Source organism: Aptenodytes patagonicus, chromosome 16, assembly GCF_965638725.1.
Source record: "Aptenodytes patagonicus chromosome 16, bAptPat1.pri.cur, whole genome shotgun sequence".
NCBI classification, from domain to species: Eukaryota; Metazoa; Chordata; class Aves; order Sphenisciformes; family Spheniscidae; genus Aptenodytes; species Aptenodytes patagonicus.
The window spans coordinates 1,215,630-1,222,494 of NC_134964.1; the positions used below are offsets into that span (position 1 = coordinate 1,215,630).

General features: G+C 44.7%; 1 long non-coding RNA gene across 1 annotated transcript; it reads right to left on the reverse strand.

Moving 5' to 3' along the window:
- Positions 1-408: 408 nt before the first annotated feature.
- On the reverse strand, positions 409-6,539 carry LOC143167835 (uncharacterized). The gene is made up of 2 exons (XR_012996605.1): positions 6,418-6,539; positions 409-883 (listed from the first exon to the last, which is right to left on the reverse strand). It is a non-coding gene; the product is annotated as an uncharacterized LOC143167835 (long non-coding RNA).
- Positions 6,540-6,865: the final 326 nt, after the last annotated feature.

A 6,865-nucleotide genomic window follows, 5' to 3' on the forward strand; every position in this document is an offset into this window, starting at 1 on the left:
GCCGTTGGCCAGGGCTGCAGTTAAAACCCCCACCCTGAAGACAGGAGTAAGAGCAGATGGTAGCGTTTTCTCCCTGCCAGCAGTTCTTGAAGGCTTAAAAGCTTTGCTTTGGTTTTAAAAATGCTTCTTTCAGCACTGTCAATGCCCAGGGACTTTTTTAAATTTAAAAAAAAAAATTAAAAAATAGATCTTTTAAAAGTTGAAAGAAAAAGGGCAGAAATTCTCTTCCCTCATTTGAATTCCTCATTCAAGCAATAATTCCTCATTGAAGGAATAATATACACAACTTTTTAAATTATTTTTTTTAATTGAATGCTGTGAGCACACCATACTTCTCAGGTGATGTTTCTTCACAGCCAGGACTTTGGAGCTGTGCCTGTTTAAGAAACCAGAGCATTCAGGTGAAGCCTGGGTTACTCAGCATTTATTTGGACAAGTAGGTTTCAAAAACAGGTATTTTGCAACTCTTCGTCACCGTCAGTTTGAGACTGAAGCTGTGCTGCGTTTCGGCCGTGCCTGCTTCTGGCAAGAAACATCAGCTGGATCTGGGCAAGCTCCGGCCGTGCTCTAAGCACAAACTCTTCTTCACGGGGCTCTTAATTTCTCTATAATTGACAACCTTCGATCTTGGTAACGCTGAGCTGCTGCTGGATAACGAACAGCCATCGGGGTCTGAATGGGCCAGTGTTGTGCTCTGCAACTTCGAAGTCATTTTGAATAGTGAGACCTGCTTGTGCTGTTTGGGATCTCAGAGGGAATCCCAGCTCATCCCAAAAATATTTCCATCGCTTGCTTGTCCTGACCACCCTGTGAACCCGGGAGGTCTGGCAGGTCCAGCGGGGTTTTTGTGCTAGTGCCAAGGTGGAGGTCAGCATGGTGATACCTGCCCAGAGATCGGATATCGGACAGGGTTATTTAGGAAAACATTTTCACTTCCCCCCCCCGATAAATAATGAAGGATCTACTAAATTGGAAGCTGTGACCATGCTCGCTGCCTCAACTGTGACATTTTTAAAACAGCACCATAACATTAAAAAAAAAAAAAAACAAAAAACCCAACACTATTCAGTGTAAACCTTACTTTGGGGGGTTTTCATTCTTATTAAAAACTGCAAAATATTGATATCCCAGGTCAGACTGTGACTGCTGGAAATACCATGCAACTGTATTTCAGATAATTTAAAAATGCTTCCGAAAAGCAATATATAGGATACTGAAGCAAGCTATGAAACTTCCTATCAAAGAACTTCCTTTATTTTTCCTTTCGTCCCTGGCACCACCACTTTTAACCTACCCTAAACCAGCAGTGAGGAGAAACCGATGTGGCGTGGGCACCTCTGCCTTTCCCGGGAGGGGTAACCACATCGCAGCCCCCGGGGACCTGCCTTGGAAATGCTGTATTTGAAACAGAGCCCTAAAGCAGCGCAACGCCTTGGATAAATACAGTTGTGTAAAGACAGTTTATTCTCCTGCAAGAGCAAGCGAAGTTGCAGCTGCCCCGAGGACTTTTCACAGACTTCGGCTCTGGATCAGTCCTCAGTATCCAGTCTGGTGGGAGCAGCATTCCAGTGCTGGGGTAAAACCTGTTATTTCCCGTAGGAAAAGCACTGATCCCTCTAGAAGGCCATGATCTGCTTCATACACCCCTTTTGTATCACTAGAAACCATCACAGCTGGACATGCAGTATTTGTCACCGCCAGTTATAGTATAGACCCTCTCATGTAGAGGCAGTTAAAAAAAAAAATCCACGCTGCCCTTTCCTGCTGCAAAATAAATATGTTGGTACAAGCGTCTCAAATCCCCATTGCCATTTGCACACAAATGTTAGCAAGAATAGCTAAAGTGGAAGAACAACAATCTTCTCCTTTCCTTTCTTCTGGAATTAATTTCCAATGCATTGGGCTTTAAAATTGCTTGATAGCAAAGTCTAAAAGAAGTATGTCTTCAGGATGGTCTGGGTGTAATCTAACAGTGTTGTAAATCTATCAAAACCAACATAAACTGTTATTTGTATTTTTCTGTGTTCACAGGAAAAAACATTATATACTGAGATAAACTGAACTATTATCTTTGAACTTCTTCTTTGTTTGAATTAAATACTGTGGAAGCCAGCAAGTTAATCATACTGCAAAATGCATCAGGTTTGCAAGATTAGATTTTTTTTTTTTTAATGAGCAAGTGTTCCTTGTGATAACTTGGGGAATTATACTTTCTGAATGGTGGGAAAATACACAATTATGTCACATCCCCCAAACTAAACACACTATTCAGGAAATACAATTTAAAAAAAAATAATCTTTTTCTTTGCTTCTATACTGGAGAACTTCAGTTGGGGATTATAATTCCTTTTGACATGTTCTTTCTTAATGATGTTGCTCCTATTCATGTTTCTTTTACAGCATTTTCTGAATTGTTTTAGGTATTTGGATCCAATTTCTTAACTTGGAAAATGTATTTTTCCCCTTATAGAGTAACACTGTATCTTAAAACACTTTCTGTTTTGATGTTATGAAGCAGATACTCTTGACATAACTATTAATGCCTCGTGGTGCAATTAACCAGCTTGCCGCGTTTCCGAGGATAATTGCTATTTCTGATAATGGTAAATCACTCGTTTCCATTGATCGGCACGTCTCGGGTGGGCTGGAGGTCGGCTGCTCTCCGATCCCGTCTTCGCAATCCGAGCCCCAGCGCTGCAAAACCTGCCTCCGAGCCTTGCGAGAAGAGACCGGAGCCGTGAGTCCGACCTCTCCCAGCGCCTTCAAACCTCTGCCTTTATTTTGTACCCTTCGGGCAATCCCCCACCCTTCTCTTGCCATGTTGACAGCACAACTTTTTCCCTGTAACAGCCTCAGCTAGGATGCAACGTACACACAAACCAGCAATTGGCAACTGGGCTTGATTAGGGCTGTGGGAAAAAGCTGAGCATCTTTCTGCAGAGCTTTCCGCGCGGCAGCCGGCATTGTTTAGCTTTGAACCTCTCAGATTAAACTTTTCTGCAAAATTTATTTTGATGGGGATTTTTCTTGTTGCATCGAAAAGCCATGCCAGCTTCGGGAAAAGCCAACGCGTTCCAATTGGAGGAGAAAAATGTGCAAGTTGCAAAACATGGCAAGTTTTTCAGGATGGAACCAGCCCAGATGGATTCTCCTGTTTTCTTTGCCAGAGGGAGAAGTGACTCAGAGCTCGTGCGTTTTATGGTGAAGGCTCAGCACTCTGCCACAGCCGCGGGCCCCAGGGGCAGGACTGGGACGAGAGAGCGATGGCAGGGTTCGAAATCAGGCACTTTTCAAGTACTGGAGACCAAAGAACAGATCCCAGCACATCAAAGTTGAAGGACAAGTATAGCTTTTGTTGCTCATTAGGAACGTCTGGGTTTTTTTCCAGAAATCGGCTCCTTGTTTCCGTAGTAACCCCTCTTGGTAGAAGTAAATGCACCTGAGCGTAGCTTAGCAATGGGAAATTTCTACATACGTTGCTGCATCCATTTCCACCCACTTGCGGTGTCTCCACAAGCTTCCATGTCAGCCCTGCCGTTACACGGCGTATGGGCTGATCGCTAGAGGAGTAGGTGCAAGTTGGAGACTGAGAAGCCTGTTAACCAAAGTCTTAGCAAAGAACAAAAATAAACCCTCACCAGTCACCATTGCAAATGCTGCTCCCAAGGGATGGGAGAGATTGTACACCGAGATGTATGCGCATAAGCCTGCCTACGCCTCTGTGTGGGAAGGGGTTTAATAGAGAGCCGAGAAAGAGCCTGCACGTAGGAGGAGAAAAGAGCAGATGTTAGCAGTGCCTTTTTGTTTTCCTGGATGGCAGGGAAGATGGAAAGGAGAGCTCCCCTTCTGCAGAAATAGAAGCTGAAGACGCTAGCTGCAGGAGACGGGTAAGGCTTTTCCCACTCGTCCAGGTTGGACTCGGAGGCGTTTGCGACAGCAGCGTCCATGGGATGAGGACTTGGGGCTCACTGGCAGGACCATGCATTGACCATCCTGGGGCAGCAAGCATGGCACAAGTCTTGTTCCGAGATGTCTGGCTCGGAAATGACTTCTCACTGTGCTTATGGAGACTGGAGCAGGTCCCCTTCACCCTCCCCCAGGGACTCTGGCGCTGGAGACAGTCACAAACTGGCCAGACTCAGTGTTTTAAACCAATGGTTCCTCCGTCAGGAACCCGTTACCAGGTTTCTGAATACACCGATGGTTCCAGTTCCACTACAAAAACTTTGGTGACTTTCCAAAGAATCATCTCTCTCCCCAAAATAACCGTGTGGGATGCAAGTACATGTAATTCGACGTGTAACTCTCGAAGCAGGAGAGGGCTGGATAATTCACATCAGACATGCACATTATGTTGCAGGGCCATACTATGGCATTTAATACCTTGAATTTTATGCCAGGCTGTTTCATAATCTACGATGCAAATTCCAGGTGGATGGCAGTGCCCGGCCAGCTGCCAGGCACACAAACCCCGCTCCTCCTACGAGCGGAGAGGCTCCTTTTCCAGAGGGAGGACTTGCAGGTCAGATACAAAGTGCAAAAGTCAGTCAGAACAGGAGCGAGCCGCATCGGTGTGGAGCACAGGACTGGAAGTTAGGAGGGCCAAATAATGCCTGGACTTGCCACAAATACCCTCTGTTATTTAGTTTGCACTACAGTAGCTTTTAGAAGTTAACCCTCAGCGCTGTACTGCGGAGAGAGTCCGTGCTCAGAAGATTTGAGAGTCTAAACATTGCACGGAGTTTCTCTGTGCCTCTGTAGTAGGTGCCTCACTCGGAGAAGGGCTGGGGCTGTGCAAATACTGCAGGAGTGCCTGGACTTTAAACGCAGAGGCCATTTGGGTGTCAAACTAGCTGCCCTAGCCATGTTTTTACATATACTGTTGTTAACTGGCAAAGGGTGAGCGGGCTGCTCGGCCCATCGTTCAGCGCAGCGGCTTTGCGAGGCAGAGATACAGGGGCCCTTTAAAACTTGCATGAATGAGGCTCTCATAAATTCCATATTTGAGAAACTCTGGCTGTATCCTTTGGTCATAAAAAGAAATTAAAACTGCATATAACATTCAGTACCCTGTAATCCCGCTGCACAGCCTTGTGCCTGCATAAATCAGAGCCTCTCATGAATATTGCACTGTACCTGCAGCTGCCTGACCCACATGTTTAAAAAAGATAAATAAAATGAAAACAAAGCAACAGTCACGTAAAGGCTTAACAAACAGCACCTGCTTTCTGAAAGCCTGAAAGGTCACCAAAAGCAACCTGAGAAGTACACAGATTTCAGGGACCTGAGCAAAGCCTTAAAAGGAGGAGAGCGCGTATTTTTTTCTTCCTCTCTCGCAACAGTGAAGCAAGCCCTGTAATACACAGCAAATCCTCTGGCAGGAGTTTTGTGGTCATGGAGAGGGACAAGCTGCAGAGGGTGTTGAGGAGCAAGGAAGAAAAGCTATTTTAATAAGCCTTGGAGGGGGAGCAAGAACCGAGCTTCAACAGTAAAGTGCTTTTCCACCAGAAATAACTCACAAAAGTTTAGGATTTCAAATTTTGTCTTGGTTAAAGGTAAGGATCCACTCCATTTTTATCTTTTAATTCCAAAATTTTACAGAATAAAAATCTAGCTTCTTGTCCAGCTCCAAAAGTGAGACCAGGGATAGCTGCTATTAGCAGCTGCCCCAGAGACCTAGAAAACACATTGCGGTGCTCAGGGGGTGGTTTCTGTTGCAGAATCTTCAGTAATGGGCAACAAAAAATTCAGCCGAGACATCCCCCTCTGTCCCCTCCACCTTCCCTGGTTTGTTTGCTGCCCAGCAGGTCTCACTCCCAGAATTTGTGCACAGGAACAGCACAAAAGCAGGTAGGTAAGAGACAGTGAAAAGCACGGTGTAAACCCACCTTCTCTGGACGGGTCAGAGACCACAGACCAAGATTGTCACTCTCTGGCCATTTACTTGCTTTGCAACCTTTGCCAGGTTAGTTTGCTTCTGCCTCAGTTTCCCCACTTGTGAATAGTAAAGCTTTAGCTACTTCAAACTCCTTGGTGTCCACCAAGCATCCTAGAAGATGAGCTTTGACCTGTACGATTTTACGTAGTGCCTTGTATAGACTTGCTGCGTGCTACCTTCTGGCCAAAATAGTGGATTTTTTTCTTTAACAACAGCAACCCCCGTTCAGCTCCTCACGTCACAGCTTCTCCTCCATCAACCAGCAACATGACGCAGCACTGTGCCCCCCACTGCTGTATTGCAAAATCCTGAGTCTTAAAACATTAAGCAAAGGTTTGTATTGTAGCCAATGAATACCGTTAAAAGGGTACTGAATGCTTTTTCCATTGCCATTAATTGAGTGAAGAGAAAACAGACTTCGCTACTGTCATATCACATCAAAATAATTAGCTCAACTATAAATAGCTCAGCTTACTCACTTTTTTTCTCTTCCTCTTTTTTTAAGGTCAAGACTGCAGCCAAAAGGAGTTGCAGCACATCCCAGAAGAGCATCCCTCTCTTCTGCTTGGATTCAGACAAAACAGTGAGATGAGGAAGTGCATCTGTAATCAATGATCCCAAGGCCACCCAATTACATTATAATTAGAGAAATAATTAGTCCCATTTAGGTAAGAAGAGGGGGAAAAGAGTGTTAGCAAGCCCACATCTATGCAAATTTACGTTAGTTTAATTAATGAGCATTTTCAAACCAATTTTAGTTGAACTGCCTTTGTTTTCATTGGATGATGCTTCCGTATCAAGTTAGCTTATTCTTTAATCACTTCAACATTAAGTAGAGCTTCTACACGAGTAAAATGAGTAGAACAAGCTGTGACACCAAGGCATTTTCTTCACCTTAATTAAGGGGTTTCAAACCCCCAGCCGGTG